The sequence below is a fragment of the Moschus berezovskii genome, chromosome 14 (assembly GCF_049115385.1).
Source record: "Moschus berezovskii isolate FMDL1 chromosome 14, NW_MosBer_1.0, whole genome shotgun sequence".
In the NCBI taxonomy this organism is placed as follows: Eukaryota; Metazoa; Chordata; class Mammalia; order Artiodactyla; family Moschidae; genus Moschus; species Moschus berezovskii.
In genome coordinates, this window is record NC_142473.1 from 3,871,363 (window position 1) to 3,884,570 (window position 13,208).

The 13,208-nt window shown below is 38.5% G+C and overlaps 1 pseudogene; it reads right to left on the reverse strand.

The window, feature by feature from the left end:
* Nucleotides 1-11,810: 11,810 nt before the first annotated feature.
* Nucleotides 11,811-12,743, reverse strand: LOC129554219 (olfactory receptor 5AS1-like; annotated as a pseudogene).
* Between the last annotated feature and the right edge of the window lie 465 nt (nt 12,744-13,208).

Genomic DNA, 13,208 nt, shown 5'->3' on the forward strand with positions numbered 1-13,208 from the left:
CTCATTTTTACAATATTTATTCTCCCAATGAATGAACACGGTATATTTCCCCTTCTATGAGTGTCCTTTTTGATTAATTTCACCAGTTTTATAGTTCTCTATGTACAGGTCTTTTGTTTCTTTAGGTAGATACATTCCTAAGTATTTTATTCTTTTCGTTCCAACAGTGAATGGAATAGTTTCCTTAATTTCTCTTTCTATTTTCTCATTATTAGTGTATAAGAATGCAAGGGATTACTGTGTGTTGATTTTATATCCTGCAACTTTATTCATTGATTAGCTCTAGTAGTTTTATGGTAGAGTTTTTAGGGTTTTCTGTGTAGAGGATCTTGTCATTGGTGAACAGTGAAAGTTTTACTTCTTTTTTTCCAGTTTGGATTCCATTTATGTCTTTTGATACTCTGATTGCTGTGGCCAAAACCTCCAGAACTATGTTGAATAGTAGTGGTGAGAGTGGGCACCCTTGTCTCGTTCCTGACTTTAGGGGAAATGCTTTCAGTTTTTCACCTTTGAGGATATTGTTTGCTGTGGGTTTGTCTTACATAGCTTTTATTATGTTGAGGTATGTTCCTTCTATTCCCACTTTCTGGAGGATTTTTATAATAAATGGATGTTGAATTTTGTCGAAGGCTTTCTATGCATCTACTGAGATAATTATATGATTTTTATTTTTCAGTTTGTTAATGTGGTGTAGTACCTTGATTGATTTGTGGATATTGAAGAATCCTTGCATTCTTGGGATAAAACCCACTTGGTCATGATATATGATCTTCTTAATGTGTTGTTGTATTCTGATTGTTAGAAATTTGTTAAGGATTTTTTGCATCTATGTTCATCAGTGATATTGGCCTGTAGTTTTCTTATTTTGTGGGATCTTTCCCAGGTTTTGGTATTAGGGTGATGGTGGCCTCATCGAATGAGTTTGAAAGTTTCCCTTCCTCAGCAATTTTCTGGAAGAGTTTGAGTAGAATAGGTGTTAGCTCTTCTCTAAATTTTTGGTAGAATTCAACTTTGAAGCCATCTGGACCTTGGCTTTTGTTTGCTGGAAGATTTCTGATTACAGCTTCTATTTCTGTGCTTGTGATGGGTCTGTTAAGATTTTTTATTTCTTCCTGGTTCAGTTTTGGAAAGTTGTACTTTTCTAAGAATTTGTCCGTTTCTTCCAAGTTGTCCATTTTATTGTCATATAATTGCTGATAGTATTCTCTAATGATACTTTGTATTTCTGTGTTGTTGGTCGTGATCTCTCCATTTTTATTTCTAATTTTATTGATTTCGTTCTTCTCCCTTTGTTTCTTGATGAGTCTGGCTAGTGATTTTGTCAATTTTATTTACCCTCTCAAAGAACCATCTTTTGGCTTTGTTGATTTTTCCTATGGTCTCTTTTGTTTCTTTTGCATTTATTTCTGCCCTAATTTTTAAGATTTTAAGATTTCTTACCTTCTGCTAACTTTGGGGTTCTTCATTTCTTCCTTTTCTAGTTTCTTTAGGTGTAGAGTTAGGTTATTTAGTTGACTTTTTTCTTGATTCTTGAGGTGTGCCTGTATTGCTATGAACCTTCCGCTTAGCACTGCTTTTACAGTGTCCCAGAGGTTTTGGGTTGTCATGTTTTCATTTTCATTCATTTCTGTGCATATTTTTATTTCTCTTTTGATTTCTTCTATGATTGGTTCATTATTCAGCAGCGTGTTGTTCAGCCTCAGCATTTTTCATAGTTTTTCTCCCGTAATTGAAATCTAATCTTACTGCATTGTGGTCAGAAAAGAATCTTGGAATGATTTCAATTTTTTTGAATTTACCAAGGCTAGATTTATGGCCCTGTATGTGATCTATCCTGGAAAAGGTTCCGTGTGCACTTGAGAAAAAGTTGAAATTCATTGTTTTGGGGTGAAATGTCCTATAGAGATCTATTAGGTGTAATGGTTCTATTGTGTTAGTTAACGTTTCTGTTTCCTAGCTAATGTTCTGTTTAGTTGATCTATCCATAGTTGTGAGTGGGGTATTAAAATCTCCCACTATTGTTGTGTTTTTGTTAATTTCCCATTTCACACATTTTAGTAATTGGCTTACATAATGCGGTGCTCCTCTATTGGGTGCACAAATATTTATAATTTTTGTATCTTCTTCTTGGATTGATCCTTTGATCATTATGTAGTTTCCTTCTTTGTCTCTTTATACAGTCTTTGCTTTAAAGTCTATTTTATCTGATATGAGTATTGGTACTCCTGCTTTCTTTTGGTCTCTATTTGCATGGAATATCTTTTTCCAGTCGTTCACTTTCAGTCTGTATGTGTCCCTCGTTTTGAGGTGGATCTCTTGTAGACAACATACGTGGCGGTCTTGTTTTTGTATCCATTCAGCTAGCCTTTGACTTTTGGTTGGGGCATTCAACCCATTTACATTTAAGGTAATTATTGATAAGTGTGATCCCGTTGCCATTTACTTTATTGTTTTGGGTTTGAGTTTATAAACTCATTCTGCGCTTCCTGTCTAGAGAAGATACTTAGCATTTGTTGCAGAGCTGGTTTTGTGATGCTGAATTCTCTCAGCTTTTGCTTGTCTGTAAAGCATTTGATTTCTCCTTCATATTTGAATGAGATCCTTGCTGGGTACAATAATTGGGGCTCTAGGTTATGTTCTTTCATCACTTTATTTATTGCCGTTCCCTCATGGCTCAAAGAGTTTCTGTTGAAAGATCAGCTGTTATCCTTATGGGGATCCCCTTGTGTGTTATTTGCTGCTTTTCCCTTGCTGCTTATATTATTTGTTCTTTGTGTTTGATCTTTGTTAATTTGATTAATATGTGTCTTGGAGTATTTTGCCTTGGGTTTATCCTGTTGGGGACTCTCTGGGTTTCTTGGACTTAGGTGATTATTTCTTTCCCCATTTTAGAGACGTTTTCAACTATTATCTCAAGTATTCTCTCATGGTCTGTCTTTTGTCTTCTTCTGGGACTCCTATGATTCGAATGTTGGGGCATTTAACATTGTCCCAGAGGTCTCTAATATTGTCCTCATTTCTTTTAAATCGTTTTTCTTTTTTCCTCTCTATTTCATTTATTTCTACAATTCTATCTTCTAGCTCACTTATCCTGTCTTATGCCTCCGTTATTCTACTGTTGGTTCCCTCCAGAGTGTTTCTGATCTCATCTATTGCATTATTCATTGTATATTGACTCTTTTTTATTTCCTCTAAATCCTTATTAAATCTTTCTTGCATCTTCTCAATCCTTTTCTCCAGGTTATTTTTCTGTAATTCCATTTTGCTTTCAAGATTTTGAATCATTTTCACCATCAAAATTCAAAATTCTTTATCAGGTAGATTCCCTATATCTTCCTCTTTTGTTTGTATTGGTGGACATTTATCCTGTTCCTTTACTTTCTGGGTATTTCTCTGCCTCTTCGTCTTGCTTATATTGCTGTGCTTGGGGTGGTCTTTCCGTCTTCTGGCAGTTTGTGGAGTTCTCTTTATTACGTAGTTTCCTCGATGTGTGTGGTGTTGGATGGGTGACTTGTCAAGCTTTCCTGGATAGGGTAGCTTGTGTTGGTGTTCTGGTGGGTGGAGCTAGATTTCTTCTCTCTGGAGTGCAGTGAAGTGTCCAGTAATGAGTTATGCGATGTCAGTGGGTTTGGAGTGACTTTGGGCAATCTGTATATTGAAGCTCAGGGCTGTTTTCCAGTGTTGCTTGAGAATTTGCATGGTATTCCTTGCTCTGGAACTTGTTGACCTTTGGGTGGTGCTTGGTTTTAGTGTAGGTATGGAGGCGTTTGATGAGCTCCTATCGATTAATGTTCCCTGGAGTCAGGAGTTCTCTGATGTTCTCAGGTTTCGGGCTTAAGCCTCTTGCCTCTGGTTTTCGGTCTTATTCTTGGAGTAGCCTCTAGACTTCTCTATCTGTCATTTCCAAGGTGGTTTTCTCTGTTTTAGCTTCTGTATGATGGTCTCTTCAAAGTCTAATTTCTGCCCTGACACTAGGGGGCGGTGGTGGAAACTTCTTAAGGCTCACTTGTTCAGTTCTGTTGTGGGAAGGGAGGAACACTGCAGACAAATACCTCTGGCATCTGTGGAGAATACTCACAGTGTCTCGGCCACACTGGGTTGGCCACTGCTCACGGTGCATGTGCTGTCCCAGTCTACACTGCACAAGCTCTAGGTTTCTCTGCTAGGAACTGTCCAAGGCCAGTGCTTGGTGGTATGCACTTCCCAGGTCTGAGCCACTCAAGTTCAGGTTCTCGGGTACTCCACAAATGCGCAGACTTGGTTGGGCCTGCGTTTTGTGCCTTCCTCAGGCCGAGCAGCTCAGGTGACCAGGTGTTTGGCAAGCAGGGTCATTGTGACTTATTGCCTTCCTGGTCCCTGCCGCTCGGTTTTCTGGGTGTACAACCGGCAAACCTTCTCAGGCGGATATCGACCGGCCTGAACCCAAGAAGTCTTGGTTAGCAAAGAAGCCTGCCTGAAGTTTGTTATCCGATGCTTCTCTTGGTCCGCAGATCCTTCCTTCCGGCTCTGGCTGCCCTCCCCTGCCTGTCTCCGCTGGGGATTGGGAATGGGCCGACCACAGCCAGCAAGCTCTGCTCAGTCCTTTGTTCTGTGAGTGGGGCTGGCGGAGTCTTAGGTAAGGGCTTTCTGCCTTTTTGCGGGGTAGCTACTCCCCAGTCTGCTTTGCTATCCCCAATTACTTCTCTCGGATTGCTCTCCCAGCATTCAGGCCCAGTCCTCTCTCTAAGCAGGTCAGCCGGCTCCTCCTTGCCCAACCCCCGCTTGTTAATGGCAGATGTGGGCATCTGCACTGCTTCTCCGCTGGGATTTACCATTTGGCGGATAATCTGTTGGTTTTAATTATTTCTTTCTTTTTCCTCCTGGTTATGTGGCCGTCTGAGGTTCCAAGGCTCACCACAGACTGGCCAGTGAGAGTGTTTCCTGGTGTTTGGAAACTTCTTTCTTTTTAAAGCTTCTCTTCCCAGGACGGAGCTCCATTCCTACCTCTTTTGCCTCTCTTTTTATCTTTTATGTTTTTTCCTACCTCCTTTTGAAGACAGTGGGCTGCTTTTCTGGGTGCCTGATGTCCTCTGCCAGCATTTAGAAGTTGTTTTGTGGACTTTACTCTGCGTTCAAATGTTCTTTTGATTAATTTGTGGGGGAGAAAGTGGTCTCGCCATCCTATTCCTCTGCTATCTTGTCGACCTGCCTGTAGCCATGAAATTAAAAGATGCTTACTCCTTGGAAGGAAAGTTATAACCTTAGATAGCATAATGAAAAACAGAAATATTACTTTGCCAACCAAGGTCCGTCTAGTCAAGGCTATGGTTTTTCCAGTGGTCATGTATGGATGTGAGTGTTGGATTGTGAGGAAAGCTGAGCACCGAAGAATTGACGCTTTTGAAGTATGGTGCTGGAGAAGACTCTTGCGAGTCCCTTGGACTGCAAGGAGATCCAACCAGTCCATCCTAAAGGAGACCAGTCCTGGGTGTTCATTTGAAGAACTGATGCTGAGGCTGAAGCTCCAATACTTTGGCCACCTCATGTGAAGTGTTGACTCATTGGAAAAGACCCTGATGCTAGGAAGGATTGGGGGCAGGAAGAGAAGGGGATGACATAGGATGAGATGACTGGATGGTATGATCGACTGAATGCAAGTGAGTTTGGGTGAACTCCGGGAGTTGGTGGTGGACAGGGAGGCCCGGCGTGCTGCGATTCATGGGGTCGCAGAGAGTGGACATGACTAAGTGACTGAACTGAATGCAGGTCGATGTAAGCATTCAGCCCCTGCATTGGGGAGATCCCTGGACAAGGGCAGGGCAACCCACCTTAGTATTCTTGCCTGGAGAATCCCATGAACAGGGGAGACTGGCAGGCTGCAGACCATAGGGTCTCATATAATCAGATATGACTGAAGTGGCTTAGCATTTATGTAGGCAAGATATGATAAAACCATGGGTATTTTTTGTTTGTTTGTTTTTACCACACTGGTGACTATTTTTTTTTTAATAAAAATACAGTGAAGCATAGGCATATATATTTAGGACTAATAGTGATGCATCAGTTAAAAGGCTCCATGTGGTATCATACTTAACACTGTTTGCAGTCTCTCAAACAAAATATGGATTCTCAATGTTATTTCTGAAATGTCCATTCTTATCAAGGTGGCAGATGTTACTTCATGTTTTTCAAAAATATATTTTTTACTTCCTTCTGAGAAAAAATTAGTTATTGATAAATTGTTTGAATGACAAACTACCCGACAATTGCACTCACTTCACATTCTAACAATGTAATGTTCAAAATCCTTCAAGCTAGGCTTCAGTAATATTTGAATCAAGAATATGCAGATGTACATGCTGGGTTTAGAAAAGACAGAAGACCAGAGATCAAATTGCCAACATTTATTGGATCATAGAAAAGACAAGATAATTCCAGAAAAACGTCTACTTTCACTTCATTGAATACACTAAAGCCTTTGACTGTGTGGATCACAACAAACTGTGGAGAATTCTTCAAGAGATGCAAATACCAGTCCATCTTACCTGTCTCCTGAGAAACCTACGTGCAGGTCAAGAAGCAACAGTTCGAAACTTACATGAAACAATGGACTGGTTCAAAATTGGGAAAAGAGAATATCAAGGCTGTATATTGTTGCCCTGCTTATTTAACTTATATTCAGAGTACATCATGTGAAATACCAGACTGGATGAATCACAAGCTGGAGTCAAGATTGTTGAGAGAAATACCAGCAGCCTATGAGATATGCAGATGATATCACTCTAATGGCAGAAAACAAAGAGGAATTGAAAAGTCTCTTGATGAGGGTAAAAGAGGAGACTGAAAAAGCTGGTTTAAAACTCAGAAGGCAAAAAATTAAGATCATGGCACCCAGTCCCATCACTGCATGGCAATTAGAAGGAGAAAAAGTGGATACAGTGATATGCTGTTTTATTTTCTTGGGCTACAAAATCCCTGTGGATGATGACTGTAGCCATGATGTTAAAAGATGCTTGCTGCTTGGAAGGAAAAGTATGACAAATCTAGACAGTGTATTAAAAAGCAGAGACATCACTTTGCCCACAAAGGTCCGTATAATCAAAACTATGTTTTTTTCAGTAGTCATGTACAGACGTGATGGTGGTCCACAAACTACAGTTCAATTCAGTCCCTCAGTCGTGTCCGAATCTTTGTGACCCCATGAATTGCAGCACACCAGGCCTCCCTGTCCATCACCAACTCCTGGAGTTTACTCAAACTCATGTCCACTGGGTTGGTGATGCCATCCAGCCATCTCATCCTCTGGTGTCCCCTTCTCCTCCTGTCCCCAATCCCTCCCAGCAACAGGGTCTTTTCCAACGGGTCAACTCTTCTCATGAGATGGCCAAAGTATTGGAGTTTCAGCTTCAGCAGAGCATCAAATAATGATGCTTTTGAATCGTGGTGCTGGAGAAGGCTCTTGAGAGTAGCTTGGACTGCAAGGAGATCAAACTGGTCAATCCTAAAGGAAATCAACCCTGAATATTCATTGGAAGGACTGATGTTGAACCTGAATCTCCAATACTTTGGCCACTTAATGTGAAAAGTCAACTCATTGGAAAGACCCTGATGCTTGGAAAGATTGAAGGAAAGAAGGAAAGTGTGTGACAAATGAATTGGCTGGTTAACATCACCAACTCGTTGGACATGAGTTTGAGCAAACTCTGGGAGACAGTGATGGATAGGGAAGCCTGGTGTGGCTCAGTCCATGGAGTCATAAAGAGTTTGACTTGACTCATTGACTGAACAGCAGCTACAAATTCCTTTGAAGATACCTACTTTATCCTTTGAATATAATTTTTTGTCTTATGTCACTGGAAAAATTGGTATTTTTCAACTTATGCCATAAAACTAATTAGTCCCTTATCTCCAAGACTCAGTATAAGGGCAATCAAGATTAGAATTGGAACATAGATTTTAATTGTGACCTGAACTGAAGATATTCAACAAAATGCATATATTTTCTACAGAGTGAACCTGAATTTAGTATTTTAAATTTGTAACGTTACATGAACTTCTTATGAATGAAATGAAATATATCTTTTCAGTATTCTCTTTCTCTGACCATAGATAAGCATAAAAGTAAATCTAATTAGTTATAATTGTTACAAATATTCTATTTAATTCTGAAATGTGGCTTTTCATTATATATATATATATTTCTCATTTTATGTGTTTATTATAGTTGTGTGATTATTTTCTGTGTGTATATTATCAAGCCAGATATAAATTAGGGAAATATTTCAGATCAAAATAAATAAAATAACATCTGAGTTTTTCTTACCAAATTATTATTCTGACTTAAGTTCAGGCACTGACCTTGCTATTATGGGTTTCTCTTGTGTTATGGACAGAGAAATACAGTTGAGAAAGATTTTTAGTTCTCATCTAGCTATAATTTGCCTCCAGTGGGACATTGGCAAGATTTGCACACATTTTTGGTTAACCTAAATAGGGAGGATGCTACTAGTATCAAGTGAGTAGAGATCAGGTAGGCTGCTAAAACCATAAACTGTACAGGGTAAACCTCTCCTCCTCTTCTTCTCCCAAAAAAGGGGTATTGACCCAAAACGTCAATAATGCTGCTTTTAGAAACTGAGCTAATTAAACTTCTACAATTTTAATAGTTTACATGGAAATTGTAGTTTACTTATTTTAGACTTATCTATTTATTTTTTTGTGTTATAAACCCCCCTCACCACTACTATTCCACATAGTTTTGGAAGTTTTGGCCACATCAGTCAGAGCAGAAAAAGACATAAAAGGAATCCAAATTGGAAAAGGGGAAGTAAAACTCTCACTGTTTGAAGATGACATGATCCTCTACACAGAAAACCCTAGAGACTAGCAGAAAATTACTAGAGCTAACCAGTGAATATAGTAATGTTGCAGGATATAAAATCAACACACAGAAATCCCTTGCATTCCTATACACTAATAATGAGAAAACAGAAAGAGAAATTAAGGAAACAATTGCATTCACTGTTGCAACAAAAAGAATAAAATACTTAGGAATATATCTACCTAAAGAAACAAAATACCAATGTATAGAAAAATATTTTTGTAAATGAAAAATGTCTTAAATTTAACAGGTCCCTATTAAGGAAGCTGACATTCATCTTTGAGCAACCTTATGTTCATAAACACAAAAGATAGATGGTTAGAAGAAATCAGCTCATTCCATGAAAATCTCATTAACTTTTCGCAGCAGGAAGAAACACTAACATTAAAGGAACAATGCACAATAATCCCTACTTTTCAGAAACAATTTGAGAATAAGATCGAATGAATGACATTGTACTCTGTACTCTGATAAAGTTTTCATTGAGGGCAAATATTTCAACAGGATGAAGGGACACTGAGTTGAATTTTAGGTTCCAATTTTTTTTTAACCTCTTGCAGCATCTCAGAATCTCTGGAAAGCTTCATGGATATTGTTAAAATTTGTTGTTTCTTCTAAGAAATCCAACCCAGTTGCTATCTTAAAATCACATAATAATGGTGAAATAATAAACAAGTGTATGCCATTACATTGTAACAGGCAACAAAAGCTTTACATATATCCTAGGAGATTTTTACATATTTGATCATTTAATTCTCAAATTATCCATATACTAGGAAGATTACATATATTAGTTCATTTATACCTCAAAACAACCCATTTCATTGGCAATATTTTATTTTCTTTATTTTCAGAGTTGTAATCCTGCCATTTATGACTCTATAAATCCAGCCATTTATAGCTCTACAATTACTACCAAATGTACAGTATTATATATTCATATCTACAGAGTGTATTCCTTCAACTCTGTCGAGATAAAATAAAAAGGAAATTAGGACTCAAGGATTAAAAACAACCATAGAAAATGTCTGATAATTTAATCATCAAACTGATCCCAGAGAAAGGATTCATACTTCAATTGATTTACATGGTTAATTTACAGAATAGAGTGAACAAAGCAATTGTTGACCTCTTCCTGAAGATAGAGTCAGCAACTTATGTGTAAATAATTAGCAATGTATATAGTTAATAGTCTTTACGATCTTCACAAACTTATTTGATTTTCCCAGGTATCCACAGTGAATGAAAGAGTCTGTTACGTTAATCAATATAGCCTAAAGAGAAAATACATGCTATAATTTCACTCTCTCCTAATATGAATGTGACTATCACTACATGTGCTTCTATCCAATTTTCTGAGAGCCATTGTAATCACCATTATCCACCATGAGTAATGTCAAATTTCTCTGACAGTAAATGTTCATTTTTTAAAATTTTTATTGAAGGCTAATTATTTTACAATATTATATTGATTGGTTTTGCCATACATTGACAAGAATCCGCCCCGGGTGTACATGAGTTCCCCCTCTCGAACCCCCCTCCCACCTCCCTCCTCCCCTTATTCTCCCTCTGGGTCATCCCCGCATACCAGCCCCGAGCATTCTGTAATGCATCGATCCTGAACTGGCGATTCATTTCACATATGATAATATACATGTTTCAATGCCATTCTCCCAAATCATCCCATGCTCGCCCTCTCCCACAGAGTCCAAGAGACTGTTCTATACATCTGTGTTTCTTTTGCTGTCTCGTACACAGGGTTATCATTTTCATCTTTCTAAATTCCATTTATATGCGTTAGTATACTGTATTGGTGTTTTTCCTTCTGGCTTAATTCACTCTGTATAATAGGCTCTAGTAAACCAGAATTGAAAGAGACACATGTACTCCAATGTTCATTGCAGCACTGTTTATAATAGCCAGGACATGGAAGCAACCTAGAAGTCCATCTGCAGACGAATGGATAAGAAAGCTTTGGTATTACTCAGTCATTAAAAAGAATGCATTTGAACCATTTCTAATGAGGTAAATGGTCATTAAATGCAGAATCTAGCTTATTTTCTCAAACACAGAAAATAGGATTTACTCACTCATTTATCCATTCATTCATGCTATCCATTCATCCATTTATTCACTAAATATATATAATGAGGACATGCCCTACACCAAGATGAACAGGTGTTGGAAAAATCAACCAAGATACAGATTCCCAGCTGCCAAGGACTTTCTCATATGGATAGGTTGACAGACAAGTCAACAAATACCTTCAATGTTAGATGATAATGAACATAAAAAAATAATGTACAAAGAGCAACTATTATTTATTTTAATTCAGAAACATTTCACAGAGCAGAATTTTGACAAGTTTGCTTTTGTAAGAGAGGATAAAAGCATTTTACAGAATAGAGGATGAAAAGTTATTTTTATTTCTGAAAGGTGGGGAAACGTTTAAAATATTTGACATATAGGGTGATGTACAGCTGATTATCAGATTGGAGGGATAGGCTATGCCTTAAATACTCTTCAGTTCAGTTCAGTCATTCAGTCGTGTCCAACTCTTTGCGACCCCATGAATCACAGCACGCCAGGCCTCCCTGTCCATCACCAACTCCCGGAGTTCACTCAAACTCATGTCCATCGAGTCAGTGATGCCATCCAACCATCTCATCCTCTGGCGTCCCCTTCTCTTCCTGCCCCCAAGCCCTCCCAGTGTCAGAGTCTTTTCCAGTGAGTCAACTCGTCGCATGAGGTGGCCAAAGTATTGGAGTTTCTGCCTCAGCATCAGTCCTTCCCATGAACACCCAGGACTGATCTCCCTTAGAATATACTGATTGGATCTCCTTGCAGTCCAAGGGACTCTCAAGAGTCTTCTCCAACACCACAATTCAAAAGCACCAATTCTTTGGCGAATAGCTTTCTTCAAATGCTCTTACATGACTTCAATTCCTATTCATTTGAAAGTCCAGCTTCTGTCCAATAGCTTTCTGTGGGCATATTTTACATCTTTGTTTCTGAAGCTGTAGATTATTGGATTAAACATGGAAAAGACGATCGTGTAAAACACTGCAACTTCTTTCTCAATGTCTGGGGAGTACCTGGTGGTGGGATGCAAGCACATAAACAGGAGTACTCCGTAGAATACAGCGATTGCTCTGAGATGGGAGGCACAGGTAGAGAACACTTTGCTTCTTCCACCTGAGGACTTGATGCTCAAGACAGTGAGGAGGATATAGAAGTACGAGATAAAGATGACCACAAAAGTGCTGGTCTAAATGAAGCCACACAAGGCAAAGAGCAGAAACTCGTTGATGTAGATGTCTGTGCAGGATAAAGCCAGGAGAGGCGGGATGTCACAGAAAAAATGGTTGATATTGGAGCCACAAAATGGCATCCTGAATGTGAGGCAGACATGGACGATTGAAGTCACACCCCCAATGAAGTAGGCAAACACAACGCAGCAGACACAGACTCTCCCAGACACAAGAGCAGAATAGAGCAGTGGATTGCAGATGGCTGCATAGCCGTCATAGGTCATTGCTGCCAGGATAAGGCATTCAGAATCAGAAAAACAACCAAAGAAAAACATTTGTAGCACACAACCAGAGATGGAAATGCTTTTTTTGGATGCTAAGAAATTTGCCAGCATTTTAGGAGTGATTGCTGTTGAGTAGCTAATGTCTAAGAAAGACAAGTTGCTGAGAAAATAATACATGGGGGTTTGATGGCTTGAATTGACATTAACTAGGATTATTAAACCTATATTTCCCACCAGGTTAGTGTATAGACTATGAGAAATACCAAGAAGAGAGTAACTCTCAGAGGTAGATAATCTGAATCCAACAAGGATGAACTCAGTCGGCATGGTATAATTATTCTCCAACATCTTCTTCGTTTTCTTGTCTTTCTCATCTGAAATAAATGGCTTCAGGATACATGAACTGATTTGAGTGATTGATGAACCAAAGATATTTTTATTCCTCTTTCTAAATAGGCAAAGATAAGGATAGAATAATCATTAAGGCATTTTCTGTGATGGATTTGATTTGTTTTCTTTTTTCATCACTGTATTTAAAAACCAATTAAAATCTTCACTGATGCTAGAGAATGTTATTCAGGTATGATGCTTCAAGAGGCAGTGATTCTTTAAAGACTGTGCACATTAAGAGATGATACTAATTCCTTTAAAGATGAAAAAGAATGAATTTGGCTGAATTGATAAGTCCTGGTAAAACTAGAAGAGCTGGCAAAGTCCTTATAGGCAAACCCTTATTTTTCAAATACTAAAATCATGTTCTTCCATGTACAGGAAAGTATAGTTGAGAAAAATTATAGGGAGAATGCTCCCACA